Source organism: Pseudophryne corroboree, chromosome 2, assembly GCF_028390025.1.
Source record: "Pseudophryne corroboree isolate aPseCor3 chromosome 2, aPseCor3.hap2, whole genome shotgun sequence".
NCBI classification, from domain to species: Eukaryota; Metazoa; Chordata; class Amphibia; order Anura; family Myobatrachidae; genus Pseudophryne; species Pseudophryne corroboree.
Window position 1 is genome coordinate 210,872,581 of NC_086445.1, and position 24,501 is coordinate 210,897,081.

At 46.1% G+C, this 24,501-nt stretch overlaps 1 long non-coding RNA gene across 2 annotated transcripts in view; it reads left to right on the forward strand.

Annotated features, from left to right (window-relative positions):
• Positions 1-24,192, forward strand: part of LOC135009504 (uncharacterized) — a 33,929-nt gene extending 9,737 nt beyond the window's left edge. For both annotated transcript variants that reach the window (XR_010209050.1, XR_010209056.1), the window contains exon 3: positions 23,917-24,192. This is a non-coding gene — a long non-coding RNA (uncharacterized LOC135009504). The remainder of the gene's footprint in view (positions 1-23,916) is intronic.
• Positions 24,193-24,501: the final 309 nt, after the last annotated feature.

Here is a 24,501-nt window from a genome sequence, read left to right on the forward strand (position 1 = left end):
ATTTTGGTGACCAACAGTATATAGTTGTACAGTACAGTAGGCCATTGCTGTATCTTGCAGCTCTGTGTCACTGCAAGTATCCATATCTGTGCTGCATTGTTGTGAGCAGTATATATAGTAGTACAGTGCAGCATTTTGGTGACCAACAGTATATAGTTGTACAGTATAGTAGGCCATTGCTGTATCTTGCAGCTCCGTGTCACTTCAGGTATCCATTCCATATCTGTGCTGCATTGTTGTGAGCAGTATATATATATATATATATATATATATAGTAGTACAGTGCAGCATTTTGGTGACCAACAGTATATAGTTGTACAGTACAATACAGTAGGCCATTGCTGTATATGGCAGCTCCGTGTCGCTGCAAGTATCCATATCTGTGCTGCATTGTTGTGAGCAGTATATATAGTAGTACAGTGCACCATTTTGGTGACCAACAGTATATAGTTGTACAGTACAGTAGGCCATTGCTGTATCTTGCAGCTCAGTGTCACTTCAGGTATCCATTCCATATCTGTGCTGCATTGTTGTGAGCAGTGTATATATATATATATATATATATATATAGTAGTACAGTGCAGCATTTTGGTGACCAACAGTATATAGTTGTACAGTACAATACAGTAGGCCATTGCTGTATATGGCAGCTCCGTGTCGCTGCAAGTATCCATATCTGTGCTGCATTGTTGTGAGCAGTATATATAGTAGTACAGTGCACCATTTTGGTGACCAACAGTATATAGTTGTACAGTACAGTAGGCCATTGCTGTATCTTGCAGCTCAGTGTCACTTCAAGTATCCATTCCATATCTGGGCTGCATTGTTGTGAGCAGTATATAGTAATACAGTGCAGGATTTTGGTGACCAACAGTATATAGTTGTCCAGTACAGTAGGCCATTGCTGTATCTTGCAGCTCCGTGTCACTGCAAGTATCCATATCTGTGCTGCATTGTTGTGAGCAGTATAAACTGTAGTACAGTGCAGCATTTTGGTGACCAACAGTATATAGTTGTACAGTACAGTAGGCCATTTCTGTATCTTGCAGCTCCGTGTCACTTCAAGTATCCATATCTGTGCTGCATTGTTGTGAGCAGTATATAGTAGTACAGTACAGTAGGCCATTGCTATTGATATAATAATATTACTGGCATATAATTCCACACATTAAAAAATGGAGAACAAAAATGTGGAGGGTAAAATAGGGAAAGATCAAGATCCAGTTCCACCTAGTGCTGAAGCTGCTGCCACAAGTCATGGCAGAGAAGATGAAATGCCATCAACGTCGTCTGCCAAGGCCGATGCCCATTGTCATAGTAGAGAGCGTGTAAAATCCAAAAAGTAAAAGTTCAGTAAAATGATGACCCAAAAATCGAAATTAAAAGCGTCTGAGGAGAAGCGTACACTTGCCAATGTTCCATTTACGACACGGAGTGGCAAGGAACGGCTGAGGCCCTGGCCTGCGTTCATGGCTAGTGGTTCAGCTTCACATGAGGATGGAAGCACTCATCCACCCGCTAGAAAAATTAAAAGAGTTAAGCTGGCAAAAGCCCAGCAAAGAACTGTGAGTTCTTCTAAATCACAAATCCCCAAGGAGAGTCCAATTGTGTTGGTTGCGATGCCTGGCCTTCCCAACACTGGACGGGAATAGGTGGCTCCTTCCACCATGTGCACGCCCCCTGCAAGTGCTAGAAGGAGCACCCACAGTCCAGTTCCTGATAGTCAAATTGAAGATGTCACTGTTGAAGTACACCAGGATGAGGATATGGGTGTTGCTGGCACTGAGGAGGAAATTGACAAGGAGGATTCTGATGGTGAGGTGGTTTGTTTAAGTCAGGCACCCGGGGAGACACCTGTTGTCCGTGGGATAAATATAGCCATTGACATGCCTGGTCAAAATACAAAAAAAAATCACCTCTTCGGTGTGGAATTATTTTAAATGAAATGCGGACAACAGGTGTCAAGCCATGTGTTGCCTTTGTCAAGCTGTAATAAGTAGGGGTAAGGACGTTAACCACCTAGGAACATCCTCCCTTATACGTCACCTGGAGTGCATTCATCAGAAGTCATTGACAAGTTCAAAAACTTTGGGTGACAGCGGAAGCAGTCCACTGACAACTAAATCCTTTCCTCTTGTACCCAAGCTCCTGCAAACCACACCACCAACTCCCTCAGTGTCAATTTCCTCCTTAGACAGGAAAGCCAATAGTCCTGCAGGACATGTCACTGGCAAGTCTGACGAGTCCTCTCCTGACTGGGATTCCTTCAATGGATCCTTGAGTGTAACGTCTACTGCTGCTGGCGCTGCTGTTGTTGCTGCCGGGAGTCGATCATCATCCCAGAGGGGAAGTCGGAAGACCACTTGTACTACTTCCAGTAAGCAATTGACTGTCCAACAGTCCTTTGCGAGGAAGATGAAATATCACAGCAGTCATCCTGTTGCAAAGCGGATAACTCAGGCTTTGGCAGCTGTGTTGGTGTTAGACGTGCGTAAGGTATCCGGCGTTAGTTCACAGGGACTTAGAGAATTTCTTGAGGTAGTGTGTCCCCGGTACCAAGTACCATCTAGGTTCCACTTCTCTAGGCAGGCGATACCGAGAATGTACACAGACGTCAGAAAAAGACTCACCAGTGTCCTAAAAAATGCAGTTGTACCCAATGTCCACTTAACCACGGACATGTGAACAAGTGGAGCAGGGCAGACTCAGGACTATATAACTGTGACAGCCCACTGGGTAGATGTATTGCCTCCCGCAGCAACAACAGCAGCGGCGGCACCAGTAGCAGCATCTCGCAAACGCCAACTCGTTCCTAGACAGGCTACGCTTTGTATCACCGCTTTCCAGAAGAGACACACAGCTGACAACTTCTTACGGAAACTGAGGAACATCATCGCAGATTGGCTTACCCCAATTGGACTCTCCTGGGGATTTGTGACATTGGACAACGCCACCAATATTGTGCGTGCATTACATGTGGGCAAATTCCAGCACGTCCCATGTTTTGCACATACATTGAATTTGGTGGTGCAGAATTTTTTGAAAAACGACAGGGGCGTGCAAGAGATGCTGTCGGTGGCCCAAAGAATTGCGTGCCACTTTCGGCATTCAGCCACCGCGTGCCGAAGACTGGAGCACCAGCAAACACTCCTGAACCTGCCCCGCCATCAGCTGAAGCAAGAGGTGGTAACAAGGTGGAATTCAACCCTCTATATGCTTCAGAGGATGGAGGAGCAGCAAAAGGCCATTCAAGCCTATACATCTGCCCACGATATATTCAAAGGAGGGGGAATGCACCTGACTCAAGTGCAGTGGAGAATGATTTCAACGTTGTGCAAGGTTCTGCAACCCTTTGAACTTGCCACACGTGAAGTCAGTTCAGACACTGCCAGCCTGAGTCAGGTCATTCCCCTCATCAGGCTTTTGCAGAAGCAGCTGGAGAGATTGATGGAGGAGCTAAAACGGAGCGATTCCGCTAGGCATGTGGGACTTGTGGATGGAGCCCTTCATTCGCTTAACCAGGATTCACGGGTGGTCAATCTGTTGAAATCAGAGCACTACATTTTGGCCACCGTGCTCGATCCTAGGTTTAAAGCCTATGTTGTATCTCTCTTTCCAACAGACACAAGTCTGCAGATGTTCAAAGACCTGCTGGTGAGACACTTGTCAAGTCAAGCGGAACATGACCCGCCAACAGCTCCTCCTTCATTTTCTACCGCCACTGGAGCTGCCAGGAAAAGGATCAGATTTCCCAAACCACCCGCTGGCGGTGATGCAGGGCAGTCAGGAGCGAAAACTGACATCTGGTCCGGACTGAAGGACCTGCCAACGATTACTGACATGTCGTCTACTGTCACTGCATATGTGTCACAACTGAGGGCCTGAGCTGACGGGAGGCAGCCTCAGTTGTAGGGGCTGAGGTATAGTGGAACCTGGGAGGTTGTATCAGACCCCTAGACATGTAAGTAACATGTAACAGAATTGCCCGAAGGCGTGACCACGACAACCAGGATAAAAGTCAATGATGTTTATTTATGACAAAACTCCGTAACACAGCAGTAGTAAAAAGAAAACATAAAAATCAGCAGAGAATAAATACAGTTCCTGGGTACTACAGGGTGGCAAGGGCCACAGGGCTCTGGTAGTGTGAGATAGTTCTTATAATCTTCTAATTGGAAAGTCCTTACCAGGCCCGACTGTAGCAATGGAGATAGCCCAGGATCGTACCAGCTGGTGTTCCAGGAAAAGCTGGGCTGCTGTGGATAAAACGGCTGCTGTGGGTACTGGCTGGAACCAGACTGATGTTGGCACGGAGTGGGTACTGGCTGGAACCAGTCAAATAATAAATGTAGTTTGAGAGCGATGAAATATGAAGTGATGTTTGGAGATTGAGAGCGGTGAAATTATAATGCCGGTGATAAATGATAATATGCAGAAAAGGGTACCGGCACTTTAAGAAGAGCTGACCTCTGCTGGAAGCTGGATGCTGAAAGCAGGTGGTTCTGTAGCTGGAAGCAGATGAATTCAATGAGGATAGGAGAGTCAGGCTACACCGCAGGTGGAATGCTGGTGCGGGTCTCTTTAGTGGAGGTTTGGAGATAGGAACTGGAACCTGGAAAACAACCACAGGAGAGAGACAAACTGGAACTAGGTTTGACAACCAAAGCACTGACGCCTTCCTTGCTCAGGCACAGCATATTTATACCTGCAGCAAGGAAGGGGTTGGCTAGGCAATTATGCAGATTAACAATACAGACAGCAGATTGGTGGAAATGATCAGATGACAAAATCCAAGATGGCTGCGCCCATGCAGACACTTGGAGGGAAGTTTGGTTTGTAATCCATGTGAGAATTGAAACAGCAATGGCGGCGCCGGCCACAGGAGACAGGAGACGCCAGACTGATGATTGCACATCTAAACCACGCGGGCACAGCGGAGGCCGCGGCTGACGTAATCGCCACTCTGACACTCTGCATGCAGGAACTCAGGGACAGCGGCGGAGGCCGCGGGGAACGCCATTCCAGATGTAACATGGCGCCGCGGTGACCGCGTCTCAGAGTGACAGGAGAGGAGGCAGGAATGTGGACATCAGTGTAACGGATGGGATCCGGTCCTGGAACGCTGAGCCAGCCTCAGGAGGCATCTGAAGGGTAAGTAATGGCGTCCAGATACCCGGATCGTGACAGCACCCCCCCCTTTAGGAGTGGCCCCAGGATACTTCTTTGGCTTTTGAGGAAACTTGGAATGGAATCTCCGGACCAAGGCAGGAGCATGGACATCAGAAGCATTGGTCCATGAGCGTTCCTCAGGGCCGTAACCCTTCCAGTCAATAAGATACTGTAGTTGACCGTAACGGTGACGTGAGTCCAGGATCTTGGCCACTTCATACTCAACGCCTCGTTGAGTTTGGACTTTCGGAGTTGGAGGAAGTGAGGAATGAAACCGATTCAGGATCAGCGGTTTCAACAGGGAAACATGGAATGTCCTGGGTATTTTTAAGAAGGGAGGTAACTGAAGTCTGTAAGCAACAGGATTGATGACTTGTTCAATTTTAAAAGGACCGATGTAGCGAGGTGCAAACTTCATACTGGGAACTCTTAACCTCAAATTCTTCGTGGATAACCATACCCGATCACCCACCTTGAGAGCAGGAACTGCTCTACGCTTCTTATCCGCAAACTTCTTGTACCTGAACGATGCCTTGAGCAGAGCTGATCGTACACTCTTCCAGTTATTTGCAAACTGATGCAAGGTGATATCCACTGCTGGAACAGAAGTTGCTGGAAGCGGTTGGAACTCAGGGACTTTAGGGTGGAATCCAAAGTTAGTGAAGAATGGTGTTGAAGAAGATGAGGAATGATACTGGTTGTTATGAGAGAACTCGGCCCAGGGAAGTAATTGAACCCAGTCATCTTGAGAGGAAGACACATAGATACGGAGGAAGGCCTCCAAGTCCTGATTCACCCTCTCAGTTTGACCATTGGTCTGAGGATGGTAAGCCGTGGAAAACTTTAGCTTGACTTGGAGGACTTGACATAAACTCCGCCAGAATTTGGCTGTGAATTGAACTCCTCGATCTGAGATAATTTCTTCAGGAAGACCGTGGAGTCGGAAGATCTCTTGTATGAATACTTGAGCCAACTTGGAAGCTGACGGAAGACCGGTGAGAGGAATGAAGTGCGCCATCTTGGTGAACCGGTCAACTACCACCCAGATGGTATTGAACTTGTTGCACATGGGTAAGTCTGTAATGAAATCCATCGACAAATGGGTCCATGGTCGACGGGGAACGGATAGTGGAACCAGTTGCCCCGCAGGCGACTGGCGGGATACCTTATGTTGGGCACACTTTGGGCAAGATGCAATAAACTCCATGATGTCCTTTTTCAGAGTTGGCCACCAATAGGACCTAGAGATAAACTCCAGGGTTTTTTGGATACCTGTATGTCCGGCAAAACGGGAAGCATGGGCCCAATGCATGAGCTTCTTCCTTAGCATCGGCTTCACAAAACTTTTCCCTGGTGGGGGCGTAGAGTCCATCCCTACCGTGGAGAATGCCAACGGATTTATAATAGGATGCTTGTCTGAAGACTCTGACTCATTTTCTTGCTCCCATGAGCGGGAAAGGGCATCGGCCTTGCGATTCTGAGAGCCCGGACAGAACTGGAGCTTAAAGTCGAACCTGGAAAAGAAAAGTGCCCATCTGGCCTGACGAGGATTGAGACATTGTGCGCCTTTCAGATATAAAAGATTCTTGTGGTCTGTAAGTATGGTGATTGAATGAGAAGCTCCCTCCAACAGATACCTCCACTCTTCAAGAGCGAGCTTGATGGCTAGCAACTCCTGGTCGCCAATGGCATAGTTGCGCTCAGCTGGGGAGAACTTCCGGGAGAAGAAACTGCAAGGGTGTAAATGACCATCTTTAGCCCTCTGAGATAACACCGCTCCTACTCCAACGGAGGAGGCATCCACCTCTAAGATGAAAGGGGAGTCGATGTCGGGCTGTTTCAGAACTGGTGCTGAGATGAACCGTTGTTTTAAAAGATGAAAAGCTTGCGTAGCTTCTTCAGACCACTTGGACGGGTTAGCACCCTTCTTAGTTAAAGCAGTAATAGGCGCCACAATGGTGGAAAAGTCTCGTATAAACTTTCTGTAATAATTGGCGAACCCTAAGAACCTCTGGACCCCTTTGAGGGTTAAGGGTAACGGCCAATTCTGGATTGCTTGTAGTTTCTCAGGATTCATCTCTAGTCCGGAACCGGACACAATGTAACCTAGAAACGGAATGGACTTGACTTCAAAGACGCATTTCTCTAATTTGCAATAGAGATGATTGACACGGAGACGGGACAGAACCTCTTTTACCCAAAAACGATGTTCCTCTAAATTGTTAGCAAAAATGAGAATATCATCTAGATAGACCACGACATGACGGTATAAAATGTCTCTGAAGATCTCATTGACAAAATGCTGGAAGACAGCTGGGGCATTGCTCAATCCGAAGGGCATGACGAGGTACTCATAATGTCCGTCACGGGTGTTAAAGGCGGTCTTCCACTCGTCACCCTCACGGATCCGGATGAGATTGTATGCACCTCTCAAGTCCAGCTTTGTGAAGATGGTAGCTCCGCTAACTCTATCAAAGAGCTCAGTAATCAGGGGTAAAGGATAGCGGTTCTTGATGGTAATGTCGTTCAAACCTCTGTAGTCGATGCACGGCCGCAGACCACCATCTTTCTTCTTTACAAAAAAGAAGCCTGCGCCGGCTGGAGAAGAAGAAGGTCGAATGAACCCCTTTGCTAGGTTCTCTTTAATGTATTCCTCCATAGAATGCGTCTCAGGCAGAGACAACGGATAAGTTCGGCCTCGAGGTGGAACCTTCCCTGGAACGAGATCAATCGGGCAGTCCCATTCTCTATGAGGAGGAAGGATATCAGCAGAAGCTTTACTGAACACATCCGTGAAATCTTGATATGGAGGAGGCGGAACATCAGACGACCTGGGGGAGGAAGAACAGACAGGCAATACTTTAAACAAACATGTCTCAGCACAGGAGGAACCCCATGCCAGAATTTGCGTAGTCGTCCAATCAATTGTAGGATTGTGAAGACGGAGCCATGGAAGGCCCAGGACCACAGGATGTGTGGCTCTTGGAATCACTAAAAAAGAAATAAGTTCGGAATGAAGAACTCCCACTCTCAGACGAACTGGTAGAGTCCTTAGAGAAATAACTGTATCAAAAATCTTGCTGCCATCCACGGCAGTTAAGGAGATGGATGAAGGAAGTCTTTCGGTGGGTAGGGACCACCGTTTAACATAGGCTTCGGTAATAAAGTTCCCAGCTGCTCCGGAATCAAGGAGGGCAATGACGTTCCGATAACGTTGAGCAACTTGAAGCGAGACTGGGAGATTACAATCATGAGGAGATGGAGAGGAGATCATTACTCCTAGCCGGCCCTCTCCTTGGCGAGCTAGGATTTGGAGTTTCCCGGACGTTTGGGACAGGCATTAATGGTGTGAGACGGAGCTGCACAATAAAGACAGAGAGACTCGGAGAGACGTCTTCGGCGCTCAGCAGGAGTTAAACGGGAACGGCCAATTTGCATGGGCTCATCTTTAGATGGTGACAGTTGGCGAGGAGGAGGAGCAGAAGATTTTGGAGCAGATGATCTTCCACGCTCAGTTGCTCTCTCTCTGAAACGTAAATCAACTTTCGTGCAGAGTGAGATTAGCTCATCTAACTTGGAAGGTAAGTCTCTGGTAGCTAACTCATCTTTAATACGCTCAGATAAGCCATGCCAGAATGCAGCATACAGGGCCTCGTCGTTCCATGCCAGTTCGGATGCCAGGATCTGGAACTGTATAAGATATTGTCCTACAGTACATGATCCCTGGCGTAAACGGAGAATCTCAGATGAAGCTGAAGTTACCCGGCCTGGCTCGTCGAAGATACGCCTGAATGTTGACACGAATGCAGTATAGGAGGATAGCAGGGTGTCGGACCTCTCCCATAACGGTGATGCCCAATCAAGGGCTGAGCCACTGAGAAGAGAGATAATGTAGGCAATTTTTGTACGATCACTGGGAAAATTGCCAGGTTGTAGCTCAAACTGAATCTCACACTGGTTGAGAAATCCCCTGCAGAATCTTGGAGATCCGTCAAATTTTGCTGGCGTTGGAAGATGAAGACGTGGAGCAGAAATGGGTAAGGTGGGTGGGGTTATAGCTGGAGTCACTGTGGTTGACGCACCGGACGCGTCTGATCCACGGAGGGTTGTCTGAATCCCATCCAGCCGAGTAGAGAGATCCTGGAGACAGCGGATGATGTGGCCCTGTGCAGCCTCCTGATGTTCAAGTCGGGCTGCCAGTTCTTGCATCGGCCTGGCCGCTTGATCCTGGTCTCCGGCTGGATTCATATGGTCAGTGCTTACTGTCACAACTGAGGGCCTGAGCTGACGGGAGGCAGCCTCAGTTGTAGGGGCTGAGGTATAGTGGAACCTGGGAGGTTGTATCAGACCCCTAGACATGTAAGTAACATGTAACAGAATTGCCCGAAGGCGTGACCACGACAACCAGGATAAAAGTCAATGATGTTTATTTATGACAAAACTCCGTAACACAGCAGTAGTAAAAAGAAAACATAAAAATCAGCAGAGAATAAATACAGTTCCTGGGTACTACAGGGTGGCAAGGGCCACAGGGCTCTGGTAGTGTGAGATAGTTCTTATAATCTTCTAGTTGGAAAGTCCTTACCAGGCCCGACTGTAGCAATGGAGATAGCCCAGGATCGTACCAGCTGGTGTTCCAGGAAAAGCTGGGCTGCTGTGGATAAAACGGCTGCTGTGGGTACTGGCTGGAACCAGACTGATGTTGGCACGGAGTGGGTACTGGCTGGAACCAGTCAAATAATAAATGTAGTTTGAGAGCGATGAAATATGAAGTGATGTTTGGAGATTGAGAGCGGTGAAATTATAATGCCGGTGATAAATGATAATATGCAGAAAAGGGTACCGGCACTTTAAGAAGAGCTGACCTCTGCTGGAAGCTGGATGCTGAAAGCAGGTGGTTCTGTAGCTGGAAGCAGATGAATCCAATGAGGATAGGAGAGTCAGGCTACACCGCAGGTGGAATGCTGGTGCGGGTCTCTTTAGTGGAGGTTTGGAGATAGGAACTGGAACCTGGAAAACAACCACAGGAGAGAGACAAACTGGAACTAGGTTTGACAACCAAAGCACTGACGCCTTCCTTGCTCAGGCACAGCATATTTATACCTGCAGCAAGGAAGGGGTTGGCTAGGCAATTATGCAGATTAACAATACAGACAGCAGATTGGTGGAAATGATCAGATGACAAAATCCAAGATGGCTGCGCCCATGCAGACACTTGGAGGGAAGTTTGGTTTGTAATCCATGTGAGAATTGAAACAGCAATGGCGGCGCCGGCCACAGGAGACAGGAGACGCCAGACTGATGATTGCACATCTAAACCACGCGGGCACAGCGGAGGCCGCGGCTGACGTAATCGCCACTCTGACACTCTGCATGGAACTCAGGGACAGCGGCGGAGGCAGCGGGGAACGCCATTCCAGATGTAACATGGCGCCGCGGTGACCGCATCTCAGAGTGACAGGAGAGGAGGCAGGAATGTGGACATCAGTGTAACGGATGGGATCCGGTCCTGGAACGCTGAGCCAGCCTCAGGAGGCATCTGAAGGGTAAGTAATGGCGTCCAGATACCCGGATCGTGACAATATGATTCTGTCACCATTGAAAGAATGGTGGACGATTATATGAGTGGCAGCATCCAAGTAGGCACGTCAGACAGTCCGTACGTATACTGGCAGGAAAAAGAGGCAATTTGGAGGCCCTTGCACAAACTGGCTTTATTTTACCTAAGTTGCCCCCCCTCCAGTGTGTACTCCGAAAGAGTGTTTAGTGCAGCCGGTCACCTTGTCAGCGATCGGCGTATGAGGTTACTTCCACAAAATGTGGAGAAGATGATGTTCATCAAAATGAATTATAATCAATTCCTCCATGGAGACATTCACCAGCAATTGCCTCCAGAAAATACACAGGGACCTGAGATGGTGGATTCCACTGGGGACAAATTAATACTCTGTGAGGAAGGGGATGTACACAGTGAAAGGGGTGAGGAATCGGAGGATGATGATGAGGTGGACATCTTGCCTCTGTAGAGCCAGTTTGAGCAAGGAGAGATTGATTGCTTCTTTTTTTGGTGGGGGCCCAAACCAACCAGTCATTTCAGCCACAGTCGTGTGGCAGACCCTGTGGCTGAAATGATGGGTTTGTTAAAATGTGCGTGTCCTGTTTATACAACATAAGGGTGGGTGGGAGGGCCCAAGGACAATTCCATCTTGCACCTCTTTTTTTTATTATTTATCTTTGCATCATAGGATGTTTGGGGCCAATTTTTTTAAGTGCCATCCTGTCTGACACTGCAGTGCCACTCCTAGATGCGCCAGGTGTTTGTGCCGGCCACTTGGGTCGCTTAGCTTAGTCATCCAGCGACCTCGGTGCAAATTTTAGGACTAAAAATAATATTGTGAGGTGTGAGGTGTTCAGAATAGACTGGAAATTAGTGGAAATTATGGTTATTGAGGTTAATAATACTATAGGATCGAAATTAGCCCCAAATTCTATGATTTAAGCTGTTTTTGAGGGTTTTTTGAAAAAAAACCCCACCCGAATCCAAAACACACCCGAATCTGACAAAAAAATTTAAGGGAGGTTTTGCCAAAACGTGTCCGAATCCAAAACACGGCAGCGGAACCAAATTCAAAACCAAAACACAAAACCCGAAAAATTGCCGGTGCACATCTCTAGACTGGACACCAAAGACCTATGAAGTCAAGTCAATGAATGCTGTATAGGTATAGTTACAGAAGGGGTAGGGGTAAGAGACAGGGGTGGTCAGGAGATGTTGGGCTTCAAAAAGGAGGGAAACTGCAAGTGAAATTAATTAGCTAATTCATAATTGACATGTGCTGTAACAGCGCCCCCTACCATGCAGCACTATGTGCGGGGCACACTCCACACGCACCTAGTTACGGCAGTTAGTTAGAACACTGTCTTCAATTATTTGAACTTGTAAGATTTCCGCTTAGAATTCAGTGTTTTCTCTCTTATTTATGTCTTTTATCAATTATTGTGACTGTCTGCATTACACGTGTCACATGTGGGTGAGTGCAAAATTCCCAGGCCTGTCCGCGAAGGTGATGCCATGCGGCACATAATGTAAAGAGCACCCCAATACTTTTGCCCAAACCCTGCCAGTACTAGTGGTGCATAATATACATCCTTATTGCCCTATCTTTGTTTTTGGACTACATGGTTATCCATTTACATATTCAAGTGTTTATCCACATCCAAATTCATCTAGACTCTTTGGTACAAAAGTTAACACACTGAACGTAAATGATGGCTCTAAATTACCACCACCTTTAGAGGGCATATAAAAAGAACAATACTTTTGATGCCATCTGCTAACTAAGCAAGACCCCCACAAATGCACCCTCAGAAATGCAAGTTCCCATGTAACAGGCTCTTGATGATACAGTACAGGCAATATGCCTGCATTTCTGTTATGAATCATATAATAGTACTTAAAAAATTCTTAAGGGCCGTATTCACGGGCCGATTTGGAGAGAGACGTGTGCTGAGCGAACCGTTCAGCACACATCTCTCCCCCCCACTCAGCACAGCGTGATGTATGCTGAGCGCGCGGGGGGAGACAGGGGGGCCGCTCATTTCACCCAGCGGGTGAAGTGAGCGACCTGCTAGATTGGCCTGCATGCAGGCTCAATATAGCACCAGCGATAGCGATGCACATCGCTATCACTGTGGGGGTACACACGGAGTGATCGCTGCTTAAAATCTAAGCAATCTAGTCAGATTGCTTAGATTTTAAGCAGTGATCGCTCCGTGAGCACCCCCCTTAAGAATCAGCTCCTTTTACTTCGCCAACTCTTTCACATAAAGCTTTATATGCTTACCAGTATTTGGATGCCGCGTGGATAGGAAGAAATTATCTAAATCTATGTATATATGAGTAGATATAGGGCCAGATTCAGACCTGATCACTGCTGTGCGATTATCGAACTACTGCGCATGTGTATGCACTGCAATGCGCAGGCACATTGCCAAACAGCAACAGGATGGGGCGAAAATTTTGATCGCACGAGTGTTTGCAAGGTGATTGACAGGAAGAGGATGTTTGTGGGTGGTAACTGCCCATTTTCTGGGAGTGTCTGGAAAAAAGAAAGACGTTCCCAATCGTTTTCAGGGCGGGTGTTACGTCAGCTCCTGCCCCGATCAGCCTGATTCTATCGCACTGGGGGAGAAAGTATTGAGCTACACCAGAGGTTCCTAAACGCAGTCCTCAAGGCACCCCAACAGTCCAGGATTTAGGTATAGCCATGGCTCAGCACAGATGGGTAAATCAAATTGACTGAGGTGCTAATTAAGTCACCTGTGGCCAAGCATGGATACATTTAAAAAGTGGACCGTTGGGGTGCCTTGAGGACCGAGTTTGGGAACCTCTGAGCTACACACAGACTGCACAGAATGGGAAAAACATTCGATGATGATGATGAGTGTGATGCGAATGATATTGCAGCTGTCCCTTGACTGAGGGGACTTTTCGCACAACATACACATGCAATCGCACACTTGCACGGGGCGAATTTTCGCTCCCCCTGGGCGGTGACTATCTGATCGCAGGACATTGTCATTTGCAACACAGCGATCAGGTCTGAATTAGGCCCATAATTGGACACCTCATGGCTAAAAGTACTTCTGTATAATCCTCCCGTATAATTCAAAGTAACAATCGGGATGTGGGAGTGGGAAATGACCCTCTGTAAAGAGAAGTAAAATACTACAGTATGCACATGTGAGGAATAGCAGAGATCTAGCAGAGCACTACAATATAAACTGACGGACATTTATTGTGTGGTAAAATGACTTTTGTTGTTTTCTTTAACCAGAGCACATCTGTAACAAGTCTTCACTTTTTCAAGTGTTTTGAAAACTTCAGGCACATTTAATATAATAAAAAATAGCAAATGAGCTTCAAACTTAATTGTTAATTTTCTGCAAAATACAAAACAAGACTAATGATTACATTTTTAGTTGCCATAACAACAATATGCATTATAGAAATATTCTGATATAATATGCAATACAAGTGAGAAATTAGCAAAGCTATTTAACATGTATTTTTTAGTATCCCAATGATAATGATTTAGTCCAAACCGACACTTAATAGAATAAAAAATGACCTGCACAGTATGGGGGAGATTCAATTAGCCGCAGATTATACTGCTAAGTTAATTGAGCAGGTGTGAGAAAATATCTGCGTTAAGTGCTGCCTCGGGGCTAATTGGGGGTTGATTGCGGTCCTCTAATTATATAGCTCTGAGTATTATACCCAATAGCATTGCATTTGTGATGGAGTACACAGTTGCTAAGAATGTTGCGATGGATTTGTTGGGCGTCTCTGTTCACTAGTGGGCGGCTGCTACACTTGCAATGCCTCGCATTTCCGTCACTGCAACCGCATCTGAATCAGCCCCATGGTGCTGACAGGCTGCACTGATGCTAAAAAGTTACAAACCAGTAAATACCAGCTCATTTAAATGACTGCTCTGTCCACAAACCCTATTTTGAGCATCTAATGACAGAGCTATGCGCCCCTATCATTAGCGGCGCTGCTATCTTTTAGGTAGCACTCCGATATGAAGGGCAATGTAAAGGTGTGTACACACGGTGAGATATTGACTATCTCGGATTTTGACTTTGCGATTTCCCCTGAACTCCCCGGAGCCCTGAACCACCGATATTAAGATTTTGACTAAGGTCCAATATTGACTATACTATGTACTAGATTGTACATAATATAGTCAAGATTGATGTGCCTGCACAGTCTATCTTTTCTTGCAATACCGACCCCACAGGAGTGTGCATCGGTAACGTAAACTGTATACACATGGTGCGATTTGCATTAACTTTCCTTACGATTTTGACTATATAGCCAAAATTGTAAGGTTACATTGCACCATGGCTTAAGAACAGTCAGCAGCACTGACCGTTCCGACACCTGCAGCTATAGATTTCAACAGCTGCAAGTGTCAAAGCCTTATTTCCACAGCAGGGACAGTTCTGTTCCTGGCTGTGGCAGGTGCTAGCTCTGGCCTGCAGAGAATATCTCACAAGACCTGTGAAATCTCGCATATGCCCAGTAAACTGGCCGGTGGAGCGGCACAGCGCATCAGCATTAGGCTGGTGGGTTGTGGGGGTCCTAGCAGGGATCACCGGAGGGGGGAGTTTTCACTCCTCCTCTACAGCAGGCCAGTACTTCCCACTTTGCCTTGGTAAAGAGGCGAAGCAGGAAGAGTGATACCAGCACGATATGTGCTGGTATCATACATCTACCCCATAATGTGGAACTATATTAATAGAAGGTCACACCAAAATTTGCGCATTAGAAGCAAGTCCAGATAGGAAGGCCACAAGAGATTTCTTTGTTTCAGTCACAGCCTAGAGGGGTAAATGTATGATAGCGGCATGTATCACTCTTCCTGCTTTGCCTCTCTACCGAGGTAAATCGGGAAGAGCTATAGTAGCACCAAGATGTAAGAACATCTCGCTGCTGGAGAGGGGGAGTGTGGGCACCCACTGCCACATTAATACATTGGGGTTAGCGGGCACTGATACCTATTTCCCCCTATATCGTCGATTCATACATTTACCTTAGAGTTCCTTATGGATTACATCCAGTCTAAACTAAATACCATTTGTGGCAGTTATACCATATTGGTTCTGGTATGAATGGTCGACCATGTTATGGTCGATAGTCATTAGGTCGACCACTATTGGTCAACATTAGCATGGTCGACATGGACAAATGGTCGGCACGTGAAAAATGGTCGACACATGAAATGTCAACACATGGACAGGTCGACATCAGTTTTTTTTACCTTTTTTTGTATAGTTTTCTGCGTAAAGTGACGGGGAACCCCAATTAGTGCACCGCGTTCGCTCACCATGCTTTGGGCAAGGTATCTCATTCTATAGATATGGTCTCCAGAACTGGACACAGTATTCCAGATGAGGCCATACCAATGACCTATACAGTGGCATTATTACTTTTTTTTTCCCTGCTACTGATTCCTCTCCCTATGCAACCAAGCATCTGACTTGCCTTTCTCATTGCTTTGTTGCATTACTTTCCTGCCTTTAAGTCACTTGAAATAGTGACTCCTAAATCCCTTTCCTCCTCAGTAGTTTCCATTATAGTACCCTTGATACTATATTTAGCCTTTGTGTTTCTGAGACCCAAGTGCATGATTTTGTATTTTTTAGCATTAAACTGTAGTTGCAATGTTCTTGACCATTTCTCAAGCCCCTCTCGGTGTGTCTACCCTGTTGCATATCTTTGTATCTGCTGCAAAAAGGTATATTTTCCCTTCAATACCATGTGCAATGTCCCAACAAAAATATTAAAGAGAACTGGTCCAAGTACAGATCCCTGGGGTACTCCACTGGTAACATTTCCCTCCATAGATTGCACTCCATTTACTACAACTATCTGTTTCCTATCCTGCAACCAGGTTCTTATCCATTTAACTGTTTTATAATCCACCCACACGCTTTCAAGTTTATTTAGCAGTCTGCGATGTGGGACAGTATCAAATGCCTTACTAAAGTTTAGATATGCTACATCTACACAGAGTCAAAAAAGTCAATAAGATTTGTTTGGCATGATCTCCCACCAGTAAATCCATGCTGTTTTAGATCCTGTAAGTTGTTTGATTTAAGATATTCCACAACTCTTTCTTTTAATAGTTGTTCCATTACTTTCCCTACTACTAATGTAAGGCTTACTGGTCTGTAGTTACTTGTTTCTTCCTCGCTTCCACTTTTGTACAGTGGAACTACATTCGCTCTTTTCCAGTCCTCTGGAATGGCACCTGTATTTAGTGACTGGTTAAATAAATAGGATTTTCTGTAATGTTTTTGAATACTGCTTTGACTAATAAAAACAGTTTACACAAAAAAAAAAAATAGGATTTTAATTACCTACCGGTAAATCCTTTTCTCGTAGTCTACAGAGGATACTGGGAATCCATTAAGTACCATGGGGTATAGACGGGTCCACCAGGAGCCATGGGCACTTTAAGAATTTGATAGTGTGCACTGACTCCTCCCTCTATGCCCCTCCTACCAGACTCAGTCTAGGAAACTGTGCCCGAGGAGACGGACATACTTTGAGAGGATATAAAAGGATAGTGGTGAGATTCCGAACCAGCACACACAAAACAAGAGGAAAGCCATGCTAACCAAACTTGAAAACAGGAACAGTAACAGCTGAACCAAACAACAATAGTTAACCAAGTAACAGTGCAGGAAGAATGAAGCATCGGGCAGGTGCCCAGTATCCTCTACGGACTACGAGAAAAGGATTTACCGATAAGTAATTAAAATCCTATTTTCTCTTGCATCCTAGAGGATACTGGGAATCCAGTTAGTACCATGGGGATGTACCAAAGCTCCCAAACTGGGTGGGAGAGTGCTGAGGTTCCTGCAGAACTGATTCACCAAACTGAAGGTCCTCAGAGACCAAAGTATTGAACTTGTAAAACTTAGCATACGTGTTCGAACCTGACCAAGTAGCTGCTCGGCAGAGCTGTAAAGCCGAGACACCCCGGGTAGCCACCCAAGAAGAACCCACCAACCTAGTAGAGTGGGCCTGTACAGATTTTGGAACCGGCAATCCTGCCGTGGAATAAGCATGCTGGATAGTGTGCCTGATCCAGCACAAAATTGACTGCTTTGAAGCAGGACACCCAATCTTATTGGGATCATAAAGCACAAACAGCGAGTCCGATTTCTGTGACGAGCTGTTCGTTTTACATACACCTTCAAAGCCCTCACAACATCCAAAGACTTTGAAGTAGCAGAGGTGTCGGTAACCACCGGAACCACAATAGGTTGGTTGAAGTGAAACGCAGACATCACTTTAGGAAGAAATTGCTGACGAGTTCTGAGTTCAGCTCTGTCCTCATGGAAAATTAAGTCGGGGCTCTTGTGAGACAACTCCCCCAGTTCCGACACATGTCTTGCTGAAGCCAAGGCCAACAGTATAACGGTCTTCCACGTAAGATATTTTACGTCTACCTCCTGTAACGGTGCCAACCAATCTGATTGGAGGAACTGTAACACCAAATTGAGATCCCGTTAAACGTAGCCGCGGTAAGACTTGATAGACAAACGGGCCTTGTTGCTGAAGATCCTTGCGAAGAGGCAGAGGCCATGGATCTTCGAGGTGCATCACCAGAAGGTCTGCGTACCAGGCCCTTCTTGGCCAGTCCAGAGCAATGAGTATTGCTTGAACCTTTTCCCTTTTTATTCTTTTTAGAATTCTTGAGTCAGAGGAAGTGCAGGAAACACATACACCATCTTGTAGACCCATGGAGTCGCCAGAGCATCTACCGCCACTGCCTGTGGGTCTCTCAACCTGGAACAATACTGCTTGAGCTTCTTGTTGAGACAAGAGGCCATCATGTCAATTTGTAGATATCCCCACCGCCGTGTCAAGCACCTGAACACCTCCGGGTGAAGGCTCCACTCCGCCAGGTGCAGGTCATGTCTGCTGAGGAAGTCTGCTTCCCAGTTGTCTACTCCCAGAATGAAGACCGCCGACAATGCCACAGTCTGTTTTTCCACCCAGAGGAGAATTCTTGACACCTCTGACATTGCGGCTCTGCTTTAGTTCCACCCTGTCGGTTTATGTACCGCCGTTACCTTGTCCTACTGGTCCTGAATGGCCTTATTCTGAAGAAGATATGAGGCTTTCAGAAGGGCGTTGTATATAGCCCTGAGTTCCAGGATGTTGATTGAAAGGACTACCTCCTGACTTGACCATCTTCCTTGAAGCTGCATCCCCTGGATGACTGCTCCCCAACCTCTGAGGCTTGCATCTGTGGTTAGCAGAATCCAATTCTAAATCCTGAACTGTCGACCCTCGAGTAGGTGAGAAATCTGTAGCCACCACAGAAGGATCCTCACGTGCATGTGAAGATGCGATCCGGACCATTTGTCCAACAGATCCAGCTGGAAGGTCCTTGCATGAAACCTTCCGTACTGAATTGCCTTGTAAGAGGCTACCATTTTCCCCAGAAGGCGAATGCACAGATGCACCAGTATCCCGGTTGGCTTCAGGATAGCCCGAACCATTGACTGGATTACCATTGTCTTTTCCAAGGGAAGTAACACTCTCTGAGACTTCGTGTCGAGTATCATTCCCAGGAAAGGAAGCCTCTGCATCTGTTCCAGGTGAGATTTTGGTAAGTTCAGAATCCACCCGTGATCCATAAGTAAACCGGTTGAGAGGGCAATGCTGTCCAACAACCGCTCCCTGGACAGTGCTTTTATCAGAAGATCATCCAGGTACGGAATTATGTTCACTCCCTGTTTGCGGAGTAGAAACATCATCTCTGCCATCACTTTGGTGAACACTCTCAGTGCCGTGGAAAGACCAAATGGCAGGGCCTGGAACTGGTAGTGACAGTCCTGCAGTGCAATCCGTAGAAAGCCTGATGAGGCGGCCAGATCAGGATGTGAAGGTACGCATCTTTCATATCCAGAGACACTAGGAATTCCCCCTCCTCCAGACCTGAGATCACCGCTCTCAGAGACTCCATCTTGAATTTGAACATTCGTAAGTACGGGTTCAACAACTTGAGGTTCAAAATCGGTCTTACCGAACCATCCGGTTTCGGAACTACAAACAAGTTGGAATAATACCCCTTGTTTGCAGATGAGGTGGAACTGGAACAATGACCTGAGTCTGTACCAGTTTTTGAATGGCATCTTGTAAAGTTATACTTGCCTCTTGTGAAACTGGTAAGCCTGATTTGAAGAATCTGTGAGGTGGGAGCTCCTGGAACTCCAGTCTGTAGCCCTGGGAAATAAGATCTACAACCCAGGAATCCTGGCACGAACTTGTCCAGATGTGACTGAAGAAATTTTGCTGGGCTCCCACCCGCCAGTTTTCCAGGCATCGCGGTCCACCGTCATGCTGAAGGCTTTGAGTAAGCAGAGCTTGAGCTCTGCTCCTGAGAACCAGCAGTTGCTGGCTTGCGTGGTTTACCTCTAGCACTTCTGGTGGCTGTAGAAGTACCTCTGGTTTTGCCCTTAAACTTGGCTGTCCGAAAGGACTGTAAATTGGAAGCTGAGTAAACCTTCCTGGCTGGGGGAGCTGCAGAAGGAAGATATGTGGACTTACCCGCAGTAGCTTTGGAGATCCATTTGTTTAGTTCATCTCCAAATAAGGTCTCTCCTGTGAATGGTAGGTCTTCCATGCCTTTCCTGGCGTATGCATCAGCAGTCCACTGGCGTAGCCATAAGCCCCTGCGTGCTGACACTGCCATAGCAGTGGTGCGTGCATTAAGCAAGCCTATTTCTTTAATGGCCTCCACTACAAAGTTTGCAGAGTCCTGTATATGTTGCAGGAGTAAAACAATCTCCCCCCGAGATAAGGAATATAACCCCTCAATTAGGTTACCCGACCATTTAGCAATGGCTTTAGTAATCCACCCACATGCTATAGTGGGTCCCTGGGTCACCCCTGCAGCTGTATACATGGATTTGACTGTGGTCTCAATTCTACGATCAGCTGTGTCTTTCAGGGAGGCTGCACCCGGGACAGGCAGTACTATTTTTTGTGACTTCCTGGCTACTGATGCATCCACTATCAGTGGATTTTCCCATTTTTTCCTCTCCTCAGGAGGAAAAGGAAAGGATGAGCGTAACCTCTTAGGGATTTGAAATTTCCTATTAGGATTAACCCACGGTTCTTCAAACAGGGTATTCAGTTCCTTTGACACAGGAAAAGTGACTGAGGATTTCTTTTTTACATTAAAATAAGATTCCTCACACTCCTCTGTTACCTTATCAGGGATTTGTAGGATGTATCTGATAGCTTCTATGAGAGCCTCTATTCCCTGTGACAGAGTAGCCTCCCCTACCTCTGAGTCCACCTCCCCCTCCTCCATGTCTGCCCCTTCATCATCAGAGTCAGACTGCAGGATATGGGCCAAAGTACGTTTTTGCGGACAAAGGGCAGCGGTCTGAGACGCTGGTTTGGGAACTGGGGGCCTAATTCAGACCTGATCGTAGCAGCAGTTTTGTTAGCAGATGGGCACAACCATGTGCACTGCAGGGTGGGGACAGATATAACATGTGCAGAGAGAGTTAGATTTGGGTGGGGTGTGTTCAGAGACACAGAGATGATATGGAGCCAGCACACACAGCGCCCTTACCGCTAATTTCAAGCTTAGCCGGGTCGCAGACTAAGTACCCAGATTGGGCACTTAGTACTCTAATACTCGCTCCCACCCTGCTATGACCCCCAGGTACCGTTGAGGTAATCTGGAGTCACTCCAAAGGAGCTGCGCGTCAGTCAGTCTGTGTCCACTGCAGAGGGAAAATGGCGCTGGTGAGCGGCTGGATCCGCTCATAGTGAAGCCCCGCCCCTTCAATGGCGCGTGGTCTTCACGCTTTTTTTATACTGGCTGAGCTGATTTTGTGCCTAAAATGGAGTCTTTTAAGTCTGTGATGCCAGTGTGGTACTGTGTACAAATATAGTGTACTTAGACTCAGTTCACCCCCTCAGAAGCTGTGCGTCTGCACTGTGTACTGAGTCTGGAGACACAGCCGCCCCATGCAGAAGCCATGCGTCTCCGTACCCTAATGCCACCATAATGGCCGGTGACCCACTAACCGGGACGCCGGCATAGTACTCACCACTCTTCACTCTTCTGGCTCTGTTAGGGGTGCAGTGTGCTGCGGGAATGTGTGCTCGCTGTGGTGGGGCTTTCAAATAGTTCCCTCAGGAGCTAGTGTCCTGTCAGCGGGGAACGGGACCATTACCCCTTCAAGAGGTTGGGCCATTCTCCCCCCCCCCCCCCCCTAAGTCCCACAAAGCAGATAGGCTGGTGCCAACCAGTCCTGCCTGAAAATAACAAACAGAGAAATAAAATGTAGAAAACTCTTCAGGACCATCCATAAGCGTGACTGGCTCCACCGGGCACATTTTCTAAACTGAGTCTGGTAGGAGGGGCATAGAGGGAGGAGCCAGCGCACACTATCAAATTCTTAAAGTGCCCATGGCTCCTAGTGGACCCGTCTATACCCCATGGTACTAAATGGATTCCCAGTATCCTCTAGGAGGTAAGAGAAATTCTTTTAATGGTGCCACCAGCACATCTTTTAGCTCTTTTAGTATTATTGGGTGTATCCCCTCTGGCCCCATTGATTTATCCATTTTTAGTTTTGAAAGTTCTGTTAGGACCTTCTACTCTGTAAATGTACTTTCATCTACCTTATTTTTATGAATGTCCTTGCAACTTAACTGTGGCCCCATCCCTTCTCCTTCTGTAGTAAATACTGAGCAAAAATAATTATTTAGGTGATCTGCTATTGCCTTGTCTCCCTACACCAAATTCTCACTCTCTGTCTTAAGTCTTATTATTCCTCCATTTGATTTTTTCTTTTCATTTATATACTTTAAAAAAGTTTTGCCCCCTTTATCTACTGACTGGGCCATTTTCTCCTCAGCTTCTGCCTTTGCACATCTGATCACTTTCTTAGCATCCTTCCGTCTGTCAAGATACACCTCTTTGTCGTTATTATTTTGAGTCTGTTTGTATTTCCTAAAAGCCATCTTTTTTGCTTTCACACTAGTTGATATTTCTTTTGTGAACCACACTGGCTTCCTTTTCCCGGTGCTTCTCCTAACCCTTTTGATACAAAGGTCTGTTGCCCTTAGTATTGCACTTTTCAGTTTTTCCCACCTCTCCTGCACGCCTTCCAAATTCCTCCAGTCCGCCAATGAATCACTTAAACATTAAAGTCACTTAAAGTCAGCATTTCTAAAATCCAACGCCTTTGTTTTTGTGTGACAGGAGTTGGATCCTGTCTTTTTTTTTAAATAAATGTATTTATTGGGTTTTTTCAACATCAAATACACCAATAGCAGTACAGAGCCGGATACATCATCAGAAGACCTAGACATTCTGGTAACAACAGGATTAAACATATCAATGTAACAGAAAATTCTAGGATATCTTCCAGCATACATTGTCAAAAAGATTTTCACTGCAAAAAAAACATCAATAAATTAGTAAGAAGATATAAAGGTAGGGGAGGGGGGGAGGAAAGAGAAAAAAAGGGTGGGGGGGGGGGCATAACAAGGTTGGAGTGGCACAAGAAAGTGCCAAAACAAATTGGATAAAGGTGAAAAAGGGAAAAAGCAATACACAACCTCAACACCTTCTAGTACCTGTTATAATTCGTATACACATTGCGGTCAGTGAAATAGAGAGAGATGCCAGTGTGGAGATATCAAGCATACAATTGTACATAACTTTGCATTGAGATTTACGCCCGGGAGTTGACTACATAAAAATGAAAGATTCAAGACATATAATGGCTACATGGCAGTCCAAGAGGTTTTAGGCATGGTATATACACGCATATAGCAAATGTTATTCAAGTTAAGGGTAAATGAAGACAGCTACATAAAGGAACATAAAGGATCTCTGGATATAGATTGCTTAGCCAATAACCAAAGGGTTGGAGGTATATAAATCACAAATTATTCCCTGGAATATCTTGGTGTATCTATTACCCTATAAATCTGAGTTTGTAAGTCCTCAGATTTTGATGCAATAAATGCCCCCCATTTTTTAAGGAAATCAGTCGTGTCAGTCCTGTTTTCCGAAACCAATTCATATCTGTCATAATACATATAACGCATTAGAAGATCATCCAGGTCTCTCAGGGTCGGGCAGTGTTTAACAATCCAAGAATTCAATATCACCTTTTTTGCAGCTGTCACAAAGATACTCAAAAAGGGAATTAACATTTGTTCAGAAGGAGACAAATTCCAGTTATCGAAATTGGCAAAGAGCAAACAAGGAAGCTGAGGAAGCAGTACATTTCGGACATTGACCTGTTTCTCCCTCTACAAAATGTCTCCTCTGACTTTGCGACATATTTGCCCTATGAACTGTTTTAATATGTACCCCTGTAAAGCCGGAGCGCGAACTGTACGAAGAGTGTTTTCATAATTTTTGAATAAAGCATCAGCATGAGACAAGGATGGTATGTCTGATATCCAAGCTGTGTGAGACTGTTCCTTAATTTTTAATGAATGGGATTTTAAGAGTTTAAGATATAGCATCCTGGGTTTAAATGTATTTTTACCATAGCTAAGAAAAATTGGCTGTAGGGGATCTTGGGACACCTCAGTGTGTGATGTAACAGGTAAGGAAAGAGCATAATGGGTAATCTGCATGAGTGCAAATAAGCAGTTGCCTGAAAGGTTAAATTCGCTCTGCAAGGTTCGAAATGATTTAACCACACCTCCAGGGTCGAATACCTGTGATATAACTCGAAGGACATTCGTGATGAGCC